The sequence below is a fragment of the Varroa destructor genome, unplaced genomic scaffold (assembly GCF_002443255.2).
Source record: "Varroa destructor unplaced genomic scaffold, Vdes_3.0 BEIS01000004.1, whole genome shotgun sequence".
NCBI classification, from domain to species: Eukaryota; Metazoa; Arthropoda; class Arachnida; order Mesostigmata; family Varroidae; genus Varroa; species Varroa destructor.
In genome coordinates this window covers 46,018,328-46,039,053 of record NW_019211457.1, presented here as the reverse complement: position 1 = coordinate 46,039,053, position 20,726 = coordinate 46,018,328, and positions in this window count along the sequence as shown.

The window sequence follows — 20,726 nt, the reverse complement described above, 5'->3', positions numbered from 1 at the left end:
ATTTGTAAATCAGCTGCAGACAAGTTGTTGAATCAACTTCAGGCTGCCAGCACCATATAGGACTTACAGTATTCTCTGTGGGGAGCTAGGTTGCATAGAGAGCAAAGATGAACCCCACCGCCGCCATTAGCGCGCACACACACGCATACATCCGCATTTGTACACGCTTATATGTGATGGCCAGGTGTGACAAGGTCATGGGACCGGTTGCAAAAGGAGGAATCAGCTCTACAGACAATGGTTTTTAGCCTTGGCACTTCGGCTTCATCTCATGGTGAACCAAAGATTCGCGATGAGGTGTATCCAACTTATCCGTGTGACTATATCCGTTATCTACCGGTTAAAATTGAAAGGTAGTCACTTAAAATACGTCACGATAACCAACATCAAATTATGAATGTTACAAAATTTGAAATGTGTTTTTTCTTTTAGGTAACTGAGTGAACAAACGTCCTGTCAATGAGTCAAACGTCCTGAACATCAAACAAAGCGCAGAGGTCATCAGATTGCAATTAAAGTTCCTCCATCTGCAATCTGAAGGTAACAATTATATAATAATTATCTACTCTTCTTAATTTTACAATAACTAAGCTATTGTCTCTTTATCTTAGATCATACAGAACTTACTTGCTCTTCTAAACAACTGTAACAAAAGCAATGGGTACGAAGAACTATACGATTAGAATCCACTGTCGCGCTTTGCCGTCTCTTCTTTTCTACCATATCTAAACCAAAGGTGTATTCCAACCGCGTATACCTATAAAAATTCAATCAGTGATGGCTTAGCAAAAGCTCTATACATAAAAAAAAACCGTTGAAGAACCCGAGGTATTTTGAGCTGCCTGCCCACACAGGAACTTTTGACAAGCTCTTTCAGAACGCCGTGTATCTATCTCTTCACTGCTTTCGGGAGAGGTCGGCCAAACGTTTTGTCGACCCAACTGGCGTGAAAATAGAAGATCAATGAATCGGAGAACGGCACACTACAGAAAAACTTGATGAAGAAAGCCCGGCTGCCGAATTCGGCTATAAGGCAGCCAACCCCCATTTGGTTTTAATATACCGTTTTGATGTGACATGTTCCGTTGACATGTATCTTGACGAAAACCTTGATGCGGCGCATATCGATGTTATTATCACGGCCGGAGCTGGCTGTTTTCAAAAATATTGAAAATGGCAAAAGAACCGGTTGTTGTAAATCTAATTAACAATGCTAGCTATGAGTGGAAAGCATACATTGAAAGCTCAGCTTATACGAGTTGAACAACATCTTGCTATTCTATTATAGCATTAGAACACGAAATAAGGAGCTTTTCCGTCAGTAAGATCCTCAAATGCATTACGTCCACCTACACTTCAACCAAAATTAGCCTACGCTAGGCCTCTTTGTTTTTTTCCAAGGTGTTGTCGATAATCATTCTCAGCTACTAGCTTCTGCATATAATAATGTTGTTCTGTGACCTATTATCTGCAAGCGGGCAAAAAGAAGTTGCCCAAATTGAATTCCCAAACCTCAACTTTGTGTCCAACTATTCAGTGATAGTGGCTTGATCAGCAGTGTACGTTCGAAGACGTATGCGAAACTCTGTACCAACGAGGTATAGGGATATATTGTTCTAGATCGTCCGCTCAGTTATCAGACACTTCCTGCACAACTTTTTTCGTTTTGTGGACGCTTTTACTTCCCGGCTCGACCAAGCCATAGACGGACAGACAGGCAGGCAAATACTAGTACCGCTATTATTCTATATATATATATGTGTTCATCGTTATAATAACACAACGTACAATCAACGGCTACTATTTGCTCGCTCCCTTGCTTACTTACTCAGTCTTGACACCAGTCCCGCTTGCCAACACGTTACCAAGCGGCCAAAAACGAGTAACTCCTGCAGCAGCACTAGCAGAACATGACAGCGGTAAAGATATAGCGATAGTTCAGAATTTTCACGAATCATCAACAAAACATGGATGGCGTTAAACTGGATTGAGAAGGAAGATTGGCTTCTTGTTGGTGTTTGGATGATGGGCGACACACGCGATGTCCGGTGAAAATGTTCAACTTAAAAGTCTCACGGGAGTAGAAACTTATACGAGTTTCAGTAACGACGAAATATCGCCAGATGAATGGCCGTGGGCTGAACGAAGCTTACGTTCTATTGTTGGTGATAATCGAGTCGTGATGATAATCCATAGTTACCAGTGTTGTTTTATTGATGTCTATATAGAAGGTGTGGTTGTTATCCGTTTACCGATATTGCTGCTGGCGGAGCTCACTACATACGTCCGAAACAACTGTTACTCTTGTGGTGCCGGTGCAGGCTCGTGTCCTACAACAATATCCATACGTTTGAACCACGCATACTCCTGTATGAGTGTGTGAGAGTCTGACTGGCGGAAGTTTCGTGATAGAAACCTTCACAGCTCCAGGCCGATGTAACGCGGAGACGCGTTCTGTTCTTCTGCTCTTGGCTGCCATTGCAGCTTTCTAGTTTAGTTCGGCAGTCTGCTTAGTCGGTGACTCTCGCCCAACGGTTAGATCCAGCTCAACCGGACTAGAATGGACAAGGCAAACCCAGGTAATAACGGCGTCGCTACGCAGGTCGGCTGCAGCACGGTAACCGCTATAGAAAGCGGCTTGACTCGTCCAGTAGTAGCTGTCCCAGATGCCTGTGAACTAAGTCGTTATGTTGGTGCAGCTATTGACGGACACTTCAGAACATCTTCAGCAGCAGAGGGCCAGCATTATAATAATACAGCACGATCCGACACAACTATCACTGTGCACCTTAGTCATTCACTCACTGGCAACCAGGTTGCTATAGCTACCGACAATTCAGGCTTCGATAACAACCGGTGGCGATACAGCAACGGGATGATGCCCAGCGAGATGCTGACTGCAGCTTATGGAGCAGCTGCAACTTTTGCTGTTCTAACAGAAATAAGGATTAGGGAAAGCTCTACGTGTCGGTATATATATATATATATATATACTGATTTTCTACACTGCCGTCTTTTGGCTTGGCGCAGTCGTTCGAACGAAACGAAAAATAGAGTACCAGCCCCGGCTATACTACTACAAATACCACATTTGCATGAATACTATATTCCACAGGTAATACTATGCGCAAATGGAGCTCGACTTAGATAAAAAGCTAGAAAAAATAGTCGCAGCAACAAAGACAACTAACTACAAGGTATATAGCGCGCGAAACGAACGATAAATCGACTATTTTACAACTACCACTTATAATTGCCGCTGTTTTTTTTTTCCTGCTACTCCCGTCACTTACGGCTGCCGCGACAACTGGCGTTTATGGTCCGCTCATCTTCATTTTGGCTAAAATGTCACCATTTTTTAGAGACATAAAGCCAAGAGTGTAAAAGAGATTACTTAAAAGAACAGAAATGTGACAGACACCCTAATTAAATACCATAATATGGGGTTATACTGTGAACCCTGGGGTAACTTTAGTACGGCTCAGTGAAATTTAGGTGGCTTTCTTAAACGCTTAAATTGTCTTCCTTTTGGCCGACGGGTTCGGCTAACGCTAGACGCTTCGTGGAGTCGTCATTATTAGCCGATCGGTCGAGCTTTCCTTTCAGCCTTTGTGCAAAGCCCTAACTTTATAAACAGCATGTGTTCTACATTTGGGCTCGAACCCAGACAGCGATATTCGAGACTTAAAAATCAGAGGTGTATAACAGTATGTTGTGTTGTTGCCATTTGCTATATCTGTATAGTCTATGAGAACAAGTATCTGCGGAAGCATATTTTAGGCGATATGCAACAGCGGACCACTGTTTCTACACAAAATGTATTCAAGACTAACATTTGCAAATAATCTACAATCAATGAAATATATGTATATATATATATATATATATATATATAAGACAGATAAGAAAACAAAACGTATTTGGCTTTCAAAAGTGTTTGCTATAACAATTAATTACTATCGACTATAAAACTGTAATTTTAAATAAGATCATACAATGGCATGTAAGATGGAGGGTGATACTGCTGACACAGATATGGTGTACATCGCCACGATCCTTAGCGTCGATATTATGACACATTGGTCATATATTACAGCATAAAAGCTACTAGATAATACCATTGGGCCTATGCTCGGTCAATTAATTCAATTTAAGCATCTGAGGGTTAATGATCCGTTAATAATTGGCTTACTGTACCGTCAGCGAAAGCTTCTTACGAGACACTGCCAGTAGAAGAGAAGGCTTAGCCTAAGGACGTCAAATAAGGAGAGAATAGACAAGACGTTCGTCTAGAAGATCTGGCGAATGGAATCATAAGTGCTTAGTCAGGGTCAAACGAAGTCGGCTCATAGTGACGCCAAATAAGATTCCTACAGCTGCGCCAGACTCTATAGAAGAGCACCCAACTGGTAAACGTATAGATAGACGTGCAAAAGAGCATGAGACCCCATTTTGAAACTGTCTCAAAGTCGCCCCGTGGGCTGCAACATTTCTGTAAATTATAGGTTTTTATAGCTTTTTTTTTGGGAAACCATCCAATTCTGTGCAGATGGAATGGCGTATTGTTATGCATTGCTAACGTGCAACTTTTCTGGCATTTGCATGTATTGATATAAATGAACGTAAACGCTATTCCATCCTGTGCCAAAGCGCTGAGTGTAGTCCATGCATCAGGGATGAAATAAAAAGCTTAAGTACTGGTAACAAATCTAGAAGACGTTTAAGATAATTTTAGTCTCAATATTGGAAGTCGCTGCTTCGGAGGGTCCTAAAGGTAGACTATCATAGAATCCCCAAAATGACCCCTATTTCTGCGGTGATTTGTGATAGATTAAATCTTTAATACATTAGACAAGGTAGATGGATGGATAGATTGATTGGAATATTTGCTAGTCTTGACATTTAGCCATATATCATTAGAGATAAGATAAATTGGCTCATTAGTTTGATTAGCGACCAGTTCAGATTTTAATGTTGTTACTAAACGGTCCTTGTCCCCCAAAAGCGATCGAGTCGAGTTTTTTCAGCGTAGATATCATTCGGCCATCACGATTTCGGATCAAAAATCTCCGATCAATTAGTAGGTGTGCGTTCAGAAACTACGGCGCTTTCATTTAGAACCACTTCGTATCTCTTGGCGTAAGCGTTTATATTGAATAAAATGTATACTATAGATTAGAAAACGCCCTCGCAATAACTTAGAATATCTGAGTCTATTTAGTGTGTCCCAGAACTAAAACGATTAATTTTCGTTAGGACATTTAATCAGTTGACGATGAACTGTTTAAACCTAAGTATTATATTATTTTACTTCTGAATCGCGTTATTGTCTCAAGAAGAAAACGTTTATTCGGTCCTCTATTGCAGCCTAGTTTCAACTAGTAACTTTGCTCGCTGCTATGACCGCGTGCGAGTTATCTTCCACTGTTCAGTCGCCCAAGCGTCGCCTTTATGCCGTCGTCGCAGGAGATCACGGCAATCCAAAATAGGGACGCTTCATCGTGGTGTAACCGTCATCAGCACATCTTCATGTGCAGCAGCAGAAACAGTGACGTCGGCGATGCCGTCGCGACATGCGGTTGCCCCTTCTCCCCGCACACACCTCACAACTGCAAGCCCTTGCTGCAGCGTTTATCGCGCTGCGGCCGTCCCTGTGTGGTTTAATTGAGATGCTCACAGTTACGATGACCAGGATTGCCCTGCACGGCGACGAGTAACGCTGTTGTTGTTGTTATTATTGCTATGTCGGTAATGGCAACTGCCCTTACCTGAAGCCGCCGAAAGTCTGAAAATATATCACAAGGTTGACGTGACGATTGCCGCCGTGCTCGCCACCGTCCCTACTGCAGTCGCAATCCTGGATTTGGCCACTGTTACTTGTATGACAGACATCACGAATTCCCATCATTGCTCGACCGTCCACTATCCGCCCGTTGCTCGACGTACCGGCAACACATTACGAACGCTAACAACAGTCGCCCCGCTACACTTATATACCCAACGCTGCCATTGCAATCAGATACCACTTTTTCCATGCAAACGCGACCCACGTGCGTCCAATGTGCCCATCGCTACGTCGCTGCTGCCGCAAACTTGTGCCTCGCCGACAGCAACGGTTATAGATGACGTCACTAAGTCTGTCTTCGTACGTTTGTTTATCCGTCCGTTCGCCGCCGTTTTAAGCCTGCGTCTACCTGTGCGCCTGCCAGTTTATTCGTTGCTTACTATTGTCAGCAAAATAAGCTACTATTTTCGTTACCACCGCAGACCAGACCGAATGGATGGCCTACGATGAATACTATATAAATTAGCGATATTCATCTAGAAGTAACTGTGATAATAGCAGCAATAGCCGAACTACAGGCAGAGGATGCTTACAAGTAACTAAGCTAAACTTAGATTCCTTTGAGTATATTCTGCCGTTCGCTACCACTTATCTCTGTAACCAACAATAACGGCGGCTGCAGCAGCCGCGATCGCAGCGACGACTATTGCAAGAAGGTGAACTAGCAGCATCGGACGGTCGTCATACATACGCTAGAAGCAGGCATAGAGCCACAGACGAACGACGCGTCCGAGAACTTCTAAGATGACTTCTGCAGCATTTGAAAAGAGCTCCCAGCGTTGACATTAGACCCAGTGGAAGAATTGTCTAAAAAAATAGAATTGGTACAAGCGAACAAATGATGATAGAGTCAGGTATCAAACAGTCAAACCATCGGATAAGTCCTCCATTTCCATCATCCAACTTCGGAACCAATGCTGACTATTGTAGGCCAACCCAGCTAGTTTCTGCTGCATGCGGTGCTTCAGTATATTTAAGGGTATATTATTTCGAATGCAATATTCTTTTATTAGGGACAGCTATTAATTATGAAGAAATTTTGTCAAACAGTTACTAACAGGTCACGCTGAAAGCCAATCAGATAATGAACAGAGCCCGCATTAGTAATTATATTTATTTAAAGGTTATAAACACTGTATCCTTTCGCTATGGCTTTTCTTTTCTAATAAGCTTTATCCGTTCGATCTTTACCAATCATCACAGCGTTTCATACTCTCCCATCCTCTTTTTATGGGCAATATCCAGTATACGCATGTCTATTATTACTAGTATAATACCGTTTCGAAGATTAGTTTCGGCCTCCAATGACAGCCCTATGAGTCTGCTACCAGCTTTCAACAGTGGGTATGTACGGTCTTTTCAATGAAGGCACACCAAACCATTTTACAACAACATTACCTGTTATGTTTCACTTATTCATTGAGCGAATGATAAAGATTTTATTATTGATCATCGAAATATTTGGACCCGTCTCAAATGCCAGTCAATCGGACAAACTGTACAAGCTCAGCTGAGCCAACTTTACGATCAATTGATCGGCCGACCACCTATCTAGCTGATGCACCACTGCTTATAGTGGCAGCACCCCGAATGTGAGAGGCACTCTAAACCCCCGGCACCATCGCCTGATTAGGTCCTAGGCTCCGCTGGTATCACCAATCACGACCATCTTGTGTCCTATATGCCTGTGTTCCGCTGCTTTCAAAGCTTGCTGCTGCTGCTGCTGCTGCTGCTTAAGCTCGGGCAGTAGGTTCCGCTTGTACTGGCGTCGCTGTAGCTTGTTCGTTAGCCCTTGTTTTCAGCGTTTCACCTTCCTGAGTTGGATCCTGCCTCGGCTTTTTTTTGCGAACTCCGTACAGCTAGCTATGCATGACGCTGCGCGTCCAGTATCGGTCGTCCCTAGGCCCGTTCAATGGATCTTGACCTAAAGCGGCATTAAGAAGTTTCTGCACTGGGCTATCGTCAGGTACGTAGCGGATCATAGTCACCAGTGAGGCAGTCGTCGAAGAAGCAGCCAGATAAGAAATGGGGAATCTGTGTTGTAATGAAGGCCGTAAATAGTCATCGTTGAGGGTAGCTGGTGTTTGCTACAGTGGAAGAACTGTTCTGGTGCATTACGTAGTAATATCGCTATTTCTGTTCTGCTGCTGCCATTCGTTATTCCGATAGTGAGTAATAGGCGCGGCTACTTGAACAGCCCGTTCATCTGTTGATCCTTGTCCGGATTTAGCCGGCCTCCGAGCCGATCCCAGGTAAGTCAGTGATCCGGTATGGTCACATGCACACCTAGTAACTGCCCATACACTCACGCAGTAATTCATGCACACCGATACTCCCTACATACAAACTAGCTACCCGATGTAGCTAGCTTACAATAATCAAGATGGGACGTGCTAAGCACCAGCAGCACGAGCACTTCGTCTCGCAATTGACAATGAGTAGCGATCGTCGCAGAGAGCTGTCGCTTAGCTATAACCGGCAACAAAAGCGCTGAGCGGTTGAACGGGCGATGGCACCAATAGACGCTGATGCCTCTTCGACAACCTCTGCGTCAGAGTGAAGCGCCCCCACGACGAAGAGAGAAAAGCAGACGAAGAAAAAAGAAAAACAGTCCTCAACAGCCAGAGTCAAGATGTGGCCATGTTGCTGTCGCGACACAGCCAGAGGGAACCGCTAAAGGCGGCCCACCAGCCTGCTAGCGGACTGCTTCAACCAGCACGGCAGCGCCAACAATATTAATTCTAGCAACAGGAATAAAGTAACGTGTTGGTAGCACAATGACGTCTATGGATTCTTGCCATTCGCATCCCTAGCCGTCAGCGGCTCGTCGTTTGTTCTGTGACTCTGTTCCATTGTCTTGCTGCGACCTTTCCTGCTTCTCCAAGCAGTGCGCTTCGCCCGCTGGCTTCACTTGAGCGAGCGTCAACACGAGACTGAGATGAGGGCTGGTCATTGTAGTGATGACGCTGCCTTTACCTTCTCGACAGTTGTAGACGACTGCTAACAGAGAGAGTGTCGCGATCAGCAAATGAAGCGCGGACAAAGGCAAAACAGAGAGAACATGGGCAATGAGGCAGAGACAGTCATTAACAAAGAGTCGTCCCTATCTTAGCAATGCACATAATGTATAATGTTATACCGATATGCCCGTCACACCTCGTAAGCGTTGTACCATAGCTTACATGAAGGGGTACGTAATAGAATACATTGACTCTCATAGCCCAACTCAACCTGCTATTGGAATACTATATACTTATACACTGTACATGACTATATTTGTTATACGAAAAAAGGCAAGTGAATATGGACTTGCTGCCATATGAGCATTGTGTACGTTGCGTCCGCAGCGGTCTCGGCCTGTGCTAGCTCATATAGTAACCTCGGCTAGTCCTTTTGCTATTATTACAATTGTTTCTGTTATGCTAACCGCGGTGAATTTTCATTTTAGACTCTCTCGTCTGCGTTCTCTGAGAAGGCTCTAGCTGTAGCAGATCTACGATGTGCAGACGCAAAAACGAATAACCCCGAGCTTAGACGGACTGTTGCGTGTCGAAAAGCGGCCAGTAAACGAAACGGCAGCAGCAATTTCTGGCGCGAACTATAATGAAACTAGCGAGGCAGGCAAAAGAACAGGCTTGAACGAAGGCAACGGAACTGTGCTTCCTCTACTACTTTTCCTGCTGCTTCTGCTATTACAGAACATTTAACCATTGCCGCTGCAGGGGTCGCAGTCACTCACCAACCCAGATAGACATAGACGCACTGACCCGGCTAGCGAGTAGCAGCAAGATCGTTAGAAGTATACATAAGCACAAAGAAAAAAGGACAACACGAACGAACCCGAACAGAATGACCGAACGTCAAACGGTGGGCCGAAAAAAACCGTGCAAGCGTATGAATGCGGAATCGATGAAGATGACACGATGAAAAAACAGATCAACTCACGAAGACCGCGCCATCATTGTCGTCGTCAACGTTGCAGCTAACGACGATCCAAAACATGAGGATTGAAGAAAACGAGGTAGATATATTGAAGTGAGCACGAAAAATTGTAACATCACCGTCAAGCAGTAGCATCAAGTGTCAACGACGCACGAAGCCGCTGTTGGCATCTAAGACTGCTTTTTCGAGCATTACATTTGCGTAGCAGCGACGGCGGCGGCAAAAAAGTCCGTCGCGATTTAATAACGTATTCGTGAAAAAACGGAAGCATGCAACACCTGTAAGCGTCAGTTTGTTTTGTGACCATTTCGTGAAAGTGGGCCAAACAATATAACAAGTATTATTTAATGCTGTTGTGATGATTATTTTTCCAATACGACGATATCTGGTACGTGGAATTTTACCGTCCATGTAAGTTCACATTTCCTGTAGCCAGTTAGTTGACAACTAAAACCTAAGTCGGTTTAATAAAAGGAACACTGAAGCGTCCGTTTCAACTACCAGTTGGGCCGTATGCCCACTTCCATATGCAACTACATTCTGGCGCAAAAAAAATAATAATTACCACTTACCATTTATCTCCTGGTACGACTCCGTTGCAGTACAAAAGCTCCAGGTCCCAGTTGGGCTGAAATAGACGTTTACAACAAGACATATTCAGAGAATGGTGGAAAGAAAGCGAACCGAATTGAAACGTACCGGCGCTATTCAGTGGAAACATTCGAATTTCCAATGTGCCTTCGACACATCAGCACCTGCTGCTGGCGCCTGTTAGAGCTATTGCTATCAATACAAGCACGGGACCTTCTGCTTTTTCGTTTTTGACTGCTGCTTCTGCTGATGGTGAAGTTGGACCATTGTCGGTCCGACTGTTGCTGCTGGTAGTATTGATTCGACCGGAGATGCCAAGTTGTTGTCACCAATGCTGCTTCAAGTTCTTACTGCTGTAGAGTTGTTGCTGATACCATCGCACGACATCGTATGCTGCTGCCCGCTCTCAGTGAACAACACCTGTCGCTGTAACTGCATAGGCAGCTGCAGCCGAACGACTATTACTGCTAGTAGCAATAACAGCAATTTTACCAGTCGTCCGGAAAACGGCTCGCGGCCTTTCGTTGTTGTTGGTGCCGTCGCCGGGGGTCGTGGCCATCGCAACTCAAGAGGCCCACGCAAACCCACATGGCGGCCCGGAATACTATTATAACAATACTTGGCGCTGTGCGCGTGAGTGTGTATCTGTGTTCCAGTCAGCTCCCACTGATACGTAGCTACTGCTGCGTCTGCCGTTAGTACCGTCGCAATCGCGGTTGTAGCCCGTAGACAGCAACAGCAGCAGCAGCATATTCTAACTGTCTTAAGAAGATCACAGCTGCAGGGCTTGCAACGCCGCCTCTCGGCGTTTGCGGAGAGACACTGGTTGTTGGTGCGTTGATTTGCCGTTTGGATTTTCTATTCGCGATTCGCCGTCTGCTGCTTCTGCCTGCCGAATGGCGTAGCTGCCATTCGGCGGCGAAAACGAATATCCCAACGATAGCGACAACGACGCCAACAACAGCGGTTACCGTCATCACTGAAGCAGCAGAACAGATGGCAAACAACTGACTGGAACGGCAAGTCGTTGCGTTGTCGACTAACCCACTGGCCCAACTCCAAGAGCCACTGCCAGCCAGCAGCAATCAGCCCAACCACGATCGACCCAACTTTCACTCAGGCTGTAATTGTTACTGCTGCTCTTGGCTGGTTTACTCTTCCCTGCTTGCACACAGCTGCCATAGTTGATGCTTGAAACTACGCGGTAGCCGATGCCGTTGCTACAGCTGCCACAACCGAGCGATTTTGGAAGGGAGGAAAAGATTTTTGGCTAGAACAGATCTTCATGTTGACAAACCGGCAGACCAAGTCCACAGCGACGAGAAGCCGTTCGCAGATGCTGGCACCGGTGCACGGGCAGCAACTGAACTGCTACACTCCTAAGCTACAACTAAATATGATATACACGTGCACATTTTGAATTTGACGGTGTAGGCGATATAGAGGATTATCAGGATGGGGTTGCGGCAGACGACGACGACAACAACGGCAATGAGAAAGATTCTTCGCTCAAGACGTCCTCCTCTTCCTCCTCCTCCACTCTGCTGGTTTTGTTTCGCCGTCGTCGTTCCTTGTTTTTTTAGTCAACTATTCATTTTGATGACTTTCCTTTTTCTATTCGATTATTCCATTTTATTCTGCTACTACCATTGTTGCTTCGGCTGCGATCAGCTGGTTCAGTGGTCGTTAGATAACGACGACGGTGACGAAGCGGTCATCGCAATACACTTCTTAATGTGGCTTTCCGTTATGGCGACCATCAGTACCGAAATAGTTCCAACATGGATGCGGATGTTGCTGACGATCGTGTAGTACTGTGATCACCATAGATGTCGTTGGCGTTATGATCATTGCTATAGCGAAACGTTTGCTTTAAACATTTGACTTTGGTGAAGTTGAAGTTGCCGGCAACGTTGTTCGAAGTCATCAAAGATGATGAAATATGTTCATCAGTAGGATCATCAGCGCGAGACGAATTTTACATAAAATCCCTTCTTCTACCGTTTAAACGCCGTTTGTTTGAAGGTACCCGACTGCTCGCGCATGTGTCAGTATTTGAACATCGGAGGCAAATATTGCAAATGAATTATCTCTAGTGAAAAAAATAATAAGATTAGGTTCTATGTATCTATTTATGCTAATCTTAATATTAGCTAACTTATGCCAACAACTTACTTGATATTACTTTCAGTCTGCTTCTTTAATAATCGTCTCTCTGCTTATCATTTACGTCAGCTCAGATAGGTAAGAAGCTTCTACAGACCCGTTTGACAGTATTCCAATTTCTAAGCATAGCAAATTGATCGATCTTCCCCAATAAGCCCCTAACTATGGGCCGGCCACTAAGCCCTACATACTCTACCTTTTACGAGCAATATACCTACACGCATTTTGTCTATTTGAAGTGAAAAGACGTAGATGTGCATTTTGGCTGCATACCGCAGGATATTTATTGTATCTCTTCTTCTTTCGCTTGCTCTTTCGTTGCCTCTATTTTGGCCTTCGTCCTACGTTTTTCATTTCATATATATACCTGTCCATTCATCATCTGCCACTGAATGTGTATCGTCATCATTTTGTTGTTGTTGATATAAAATTTGAGATTATGCCTGTCTCATCGGCTGTGATCTGCTTCACACGCATCCACTCAAACCCTCGCTTTCTCTCTATTAGCTGGCTTGCTAACATCGCTCACTCTCATCACGCTTTCGTTCGATTTTAGTAATTTTATTAACTACCACTCCCGGCGCCATTTTTCTATATATATATATATATATATATATATATATATAAACAGGGTGGATCACAGGTAGGCTTACGGTGGGAAAGATAATTACATGTACAGCTAGGAAAAAAATGGCTCAAGAGGTTTGTTCCAATCAGGAACTTAGTTGTCTCCTTATTAAAAGCCTATTTTTTTCTATATCTAGATCTACGTCTTTTCCTACTGTAGACCTATTTTTGACCTACCCTGTATATATATATATATATATATATATATATATATATATATATATATATATATATAACTATGAAATTCTAAATTCCACATTGTCGAGTTCCATTGCGTTCCAGGCTGTTACTTCTTCCCGTCCCGTACCACTCCTTTGCCGACCCCCACGAAACCGCCAATGACAGTGCGTGACTTTCCCCTTGAAACCTAGACACCTTCAGAACAACCTCTGCTGGCCACCATCAGCGTCACCGTTGATTTCAGTGTGACCACTTCATCGTTTCTCAACACGCAAACTCTTCTTAAACGTCACCATACTATATATATATATATATATATATATGTTGTGTTGCTCTGTTTATCAGATAGAGGAGACCAGCGAGGCCGACCGACTTTACAATAGTGATAATTCGTCATCATCTTCTCCTTCGCCTATGAGGTTTATTTAGAGCGAGAAGACAAAACACGGTCACGTTCCGCCGTCACATACGTTGCACCCCAGATCTAATCTATATTTTGTACCCCAATGGTTTTTGCGTATTTTCCCAAGCACTTGTTGCCTTCATGTTATTATTTCTACTAAACAATATAGACGCCTGAGTTACACGCCCACGTCCATATATACCATACATGTTATTCCATAATCTGTCGTTATATGGATATATATTGGCGTCGAGCCGTGCTGCGCCACCTTTCAATCTGTCTCCTCCACTCTCTACGCGTAATATTATCATAATTACCTTTACTTTTCTATCAGTTTAATATCATCATCATTAGCATCGTTATCTTTATCATCATTATTATATCGAACGGCCATTCTGTCGGCGCCATTGCGACGTACAAACATCGACTAACACTTGCTAGACTCGATTATCTCGTCTCGTTACTATCGATTGTATTATTACACTCGAATCATTACACGCTACACAATAACCTGTCCTCAATCAAATGAACTCTCTTTTGCCGTATTTTTTTGTCACCATTGTTACTATTTATATCATTATTCATCATCACTCATATTAATTACCTCGTTATAATCAATTATATTGGTTTGTCACGTCTACAATTGTTGCTGACGTCAGCGTCATTATCATTACCTTCATGAATCCTTTCGACTCCTCTCTCGCCACATGTTGACACATCGGCATCGGTCACATCATTTTATCATTATTCATATCAATATTTATTAATCATCAATATATTCAATTGAATACCACACATCATTCGACTCACTGGTAAGGCGAGGTAGAGCGAGGTGTCTTCAGTTGGATGTGGGGATGGACAAGGGAAAAGCTGACGAACAAGATGTTGTCACAACGCAGAAACGAGAGGACAAAATAGCTATTATATATTGCTAGTAAATATGCGGCAGTTTTATAGACTCATTCCTTACTGTGTTTGTGGGTAGGATAATTTCATGTTTGTCGATTTCAACAGACAGCTAACAGACTCCGCATTGGTTCTTTAATGCCTTTTGCCTGCTTCGCCATGTTTCTTTCAATGGACCATAAAACAATGACGTTAACAACAGCAGATAGCAGGCGATGCTAGACAACGCTCACATCTCAACCGGGTAAGAGAGATAATGCTATAAACCAGACGATTCAGTTGTTCCTTTACATTCTTCGTACCTATTCGTTCGGTTTCATATGCAATGGACACCAGACTCAATTAATTAACTATTAAGATAGTTTAGGTAACTGGTATGAAAACTTTTGTCGCACAGATGATGGTCGGCCACCTCGTGGAGGCTAAAGATACACATCATCGATGTCGCTTGTCTGTTTAAAGTGTGTTTTCTCATTTTCAGTTTTGGGTTGGACTTCGTGGATGTTGACCTACTTGGGACCTGTCATTGTGGTACGTATTTATCACACCCCCATCTGCTCTGTTTAGTATTGCGGCTCGACGCAGTACCGAACCCAGTCTAGCATGTTTGACTGTGCCCCAGACAGTCGATTTAACAGCAACAGTCTATGATGTTGTTTCCTTAAGAATACAGGCCGAAGATGTCCGTCCAGGTGTGCGGGTTCAATATTCTAAGCTTGCCACAGTCCAACGGAAGTTCTACTTAATCACAGGGTGTCCCAATTGGCTAGCCTCACACAACATACGACCTACAAGCCTCACGGTATTGAGTTCCCTTCTTGCCGTACTACGATATTTTCGAATCTGCTCAGTCGAGGCTTTCAATTATTATTGGCTTCTGGTTCTGGATAAATTCACGTTGATGCGGTCAATGGTAAATCTTTCGTAAGTTATATTCCGCATCATTACTATAAAATTTTCCAAGACTCACCATAGGTCAAATTCATAACGATTCGTATATAATGTTACGACATGTTCTGTTTGGTAAAAACTATTAGCTTGGTTCAATGTCACCGACTAACATAAGTGATATGTTAGTGTCGAAGGTTCCATGAAGGCTGTCTATGCAGATTTTCCGGAGTCCACTGGGCCAACGAAAAAAGTATAAAATACGACAAGTTTGGCTAACTCTCAGCCAATGCGCTTGCTCGGAGGTCTTCACAAAGCGCCTCATTGGCACAATATTTTTTCGTTCGGCTTGTCACGACGTCATAGACGATGATAAATAGCTGATCAGACTGCTCAGAAGCTGTCAAGCGTTTGTGCCAGCTAAAAAGACATTCATTTCGTGCTCATAAATAGTACGGTGCTGTCAATGGATCATGTTTGTTGTTGTTGTTGTTGCTGCTGTTTAGAGTCAGGTTGACCCAGCCCATTTTTGGATTCGGACCTATAAATGGAGCAAGCGATCACTGAGAAGAGCCCGGTACATGCCATCTCGCCACTAAGTATAAGATCCTAGCGGCGAGAGAATTACAGCCACGACATACTTCCTTTCCGGTATATCCGTCTATGACTATCTCGATTCATAATCATCATCGTCATTGTCAATGCTAAAATAGCATACTAATGTACACACAAAGCATCGATGATATTTACGTCGTATGACCGATTACGCGGCGGGATAACGGAGTTTCAACGAAAGTAGAGACAGCTAAAGCGAGTACTGGACGATTTGTTAATCGATTGTTTGCCGATGACAGTGTCGTCAGTGGCTAGTCCCGTGGACGGTGTTTTGCCTTGGACGCTAATGTTCCGTCGCCCATGATGAGCGGAAAACCCGCGAAGTTTTTTTAGTTTCGAAATTAATCCTGCCGCGTTGTGTGTTGTCCCTGTGTATATTGATGATTTCTTTGTTGATGCATCGTCTACTAATCAATTCATCGTGTATTTTATTAAGGAGCTAGTATTGTTATCATTATGCTATTGAGAATGGATCAGTTCCATTAGTTCTTTGGGTAAGCCGAGCAAGTAACGTGGAGAAAAGCCGTTAGAATGCTGAGCGCCTACCTAGATTCTTCACTGTCAGGGTATGCAGTTGTTATCATTGTGATTTTTGCTGTACATAACCCTCGTATTATACCAGGTTAACCGAAAACAAACCCGTGATTGTTAACGTTGCCAGTTGGACCTTTTTTTGTTTATTCATTGCTCGTAAAACAACTATTTCGTTCGGGATTGAAGAAAACGCACCAAGCGCATAAGTGACAACAGCACAAAGCTATGTGTTTTTTACATTGTTGGTGAACATACGGCCATATTGAAATGGCTACCATAACATAGTAATTACTGCTATATACGAATTGGTTGGGCAGTACGAATATCCAATGGCTGATTGCTTAGTCGTTATTGTGACACTGCTATATGTCTCGTTTATAACGTGACGGCATTAGATCAAGCTATTAGTCGGTCCCTTGGCTCTGAGCTGCATAAAATCTTCTGCAACACAGTTTTTACGAAACAAACACACGAAGATAGCCACGTCAAGCCGTACGAAAGCTTCGTTCGGCGTTCGACCTGTTAGATGGTGCCATTGCTGGCTTGTTTCAGACTCAGCTTAGGACAGTAAACCGGCCTAGTTGGGCAGCGCTGTCCTGCTGCGTGAAAATGCGCACACACAGGAACAGGCTGTTTCTTTGTACATACACATTATGGGGCGGGATTCTTAACCTGCGACCGGGACACCACTCATAAAACGTGCTGGACTGTTACTAGACTTCCATCCAATTGCAGCGGCCACGAACGGTGCTAAGCTGTTGGTTGTGTATCGGACAGTATGGTCGTCGTTTTTGTTGTTCTTATATGGGGGTGCAAAGATTCGGCAGTTCGTTAATAGTGTTTACTGCATCTATCTACTGTGAGTTGAATGACACTATGTCTATGTCAATTTTTCACTAGGGCTGTTGCTACCGTTGTCAAACCCTGTGCCATTTGCCTGCTAGCTATGAATAGATGATGCACGTTTTACTATTATAAGTACTTGTCGTTCGTATTTGTCGGCAGGACGTGCGCAATTGGTCGAGTTGTGTAGACGGCAAACATGCTTACCGTATGGAGGGGCGTCAGTGAAGTTATTACAGTTTCTGTCGGAAGCTGGTTCGAGTTGCTGTTATGGCGGTTGTGGTAACAAGGTACCTTCCTTTGGCTCTGATGAAGCATCTACCTCAGAACAAACTGGCCACCTGATATAGTCTCAAAAAAAGTACAGCCTGTCTTATACAGAGTGCTTTAATATTAACGTACATGCCATTACAAACACCGAATTTAGCGACGGCTACTAGGTCGGTCCGTTTACGTAATCCGTGCGTGCACCCTCTTCCCATATCGCTTGTCTTCGCTATACACGCTACATATGTGTAACTATTTCCCAGATGTCCCAGGACAGCTAACTAAGCAAAAGCTCCTTATTGCTAACAACCCCAAATGTAATAAAACGTCATTTTGTCATATGAACTCTTCTATTCCTATTGGATGTACTAAGAAAAAAATAGAGAACTGCAAAAAATAACAACAACTGTCAAGGGTATATATATATATATATATATAGAGAGAGAGAGAGAGAGAGTTTGCTAGAAAAACTGACACCATGACAGTCGGCCAGAGATCTACTTTGTGTATTATACGAATCTATTCTATGCGACTCTCAAGGCTGAAAGAAACATATTCGGCAGTATACAGCGATATAAAAAATAACAAAAACAGTACTAAATGAGGTATGCATTATTATTATGTAATAAGGAAGAAAAAAACGACACAGTGAGGCAAAAATCTCACTACGCCAACTTTCCTTATCGAATCAGTCTGTTGATTCAAAAGAACAACTGATCAGCAAAACATTAACAAAAACCGAAAAATTCGAACGGAGGTAATGAAACTAATTCTTTTGACTGCGACCGTTTCAGCGAAGGAAAAATCCACCGGCTACTTGATATATTTAGTCTAGATACTCATGACGGCGTCCATAAGCTTCACTCATCGAATGACTTCCATCATAATATTCTCCCGAGCCGATTTGCTGTTCCGTTAAGGCTATTTGCTATCCAGCTGCAGCGCTACGCGGGCCTGATGCTTCAAGAGGTTGCCGTTGCTAAAACGGATGACATTACTAGCAACCGTCTATTACGTAATTGCGATATTAATCCATATTGTGGACTAGTCAGTAAGCTGCTACCTAGAAATTATATGACGACCCGCGACACGTGCCTTGGAATCCAGAAAGAAGTTTCGTCAGTATCTACGTTTCGCTATCGTATGATAATCCGCAAGAACCAGCTTTTTGTGATAAAATGGACTCTTTGGATTTCGATTCGGGACGTACGCTGCTCTTCGGTCATTTCCAATTTGTCACTGAATGCCAGCCGCCACATAGTGAAATGCACAAGACGACACCAGTCACTCAGGTCTAAAATATATTATTTGTATACGCAATAACTATTGTAAAAGTTCGCATAGTGTATTACTAGATGGATTTATTTGGGTTTGAAAAAAACATTTTTTCTTCTTTGTATATAGAAACACCATTATCCGCGTATTTATTGCCACACAACCTGACAATTGGTAGGTCATCGTTTCTTGCCGTTTTTTATAGTTACAATGACACTTATGATTATCAATATTTATTATTTTGTTGTTGTTGTTGTTGTCGTCGTCTATAGTAAGCGTGTATTATTAATACAACTATAGTTCCTAAATTTGTTGTTGCAACTCTATCAATGATCATCATCATCATCATCATCATCATCATCCACATCATCATCATCATCCACATCATCATCGTGTATAAATGTGAAAAATAGAAATACAAAATAATAGTAACAGGTGATTCGTCATGATTCCATCCTTACACGAATGGCTTAGATATGTCGTTTGCCTATTGTCATCAAGTATATGTCATGTGTATATACACAAAAACAAAGCTAAAGTCAGGCAGACTTGCGTCACTTCACCGTCTCCTCATCCCCTTGAGCTAGCCTATCGTCAGTACAGCCTTCAAGGCTACGTCAACGTTGCGGGGTAGAAGTGAGCAGACCATCCATCTCTCCATACATATATAAAAAGGGGTACAGCGGGGACGACTCGAGCGCCGGAAGAATCGGGGCAGTGTAGACTTTTTGCTTTAACTTTACCGAGCATTCGTTTATACTTACACTCGGACACGCTATCTATTACTAACTCTACCTGTTTGTCACCGTCTTAGGCGCGTGTTAATAGAAGGCAAAGATGGGGAGACTTTCTGAGAACATGGGACGTGCCTAATTTTAATATATGCTCAGCATTTAGCCATTCTGGCATTAGAGCTTTTCCTCATAGCCAGGGGCAGATCACAAATAGAATATCAATTTTATTATTTGGTTATAAACATGGGCTTACTGTAAATACCTGTCGTCGTTTTGGCTGTCTCTTACGATTGACATTGCTCAGTGTTGCCTGCTCCGGATCGGTCCTCAGCACAAATTGCCAAATCAGACTAGTCTTGTCTACCTTTCTCGTCATCAACGTTGACTAGGAAATGACATAAGTGTTTCTGATATAGATCGGTCGAATTACTATATATATATGGCAGTATTGCTTCATAGTGGCGCGTTAACGTAAAATCAATCAAGTAGACCAGGTGAATCTGACTATTCTTAGAAACGAGTTTTCATTAAGAAAAAAATTAGCGAATAGCGCGCATCAGTGAACAGAGTATCTAGCTGGAGAAGCTTTGTGAAGAAGACGGGTTCAAATTAGCCAAACTTTATCCAGAGATCCAGTCAAAGTGGTGGTGTTTACAAGCTATTCATCAAGGGGGCGACTACGACGCTCAGTTAGTACGGTTAATGGTTCCACATAGAGGGTGGACCTGTACGAAGGCATGCAGTAAATGCACATGGCAACACCGTTCGCAAAGACCCCTATAGCAACGACAGACCATAGAGCGTAAATATTCATAACAGAGGCAACAAGTACGAGCTATCGTACCGCATTAAAATGACCTATATGAAATTCTCATCTGTTTGCAGTTTTTGCACTGACGATACATATATA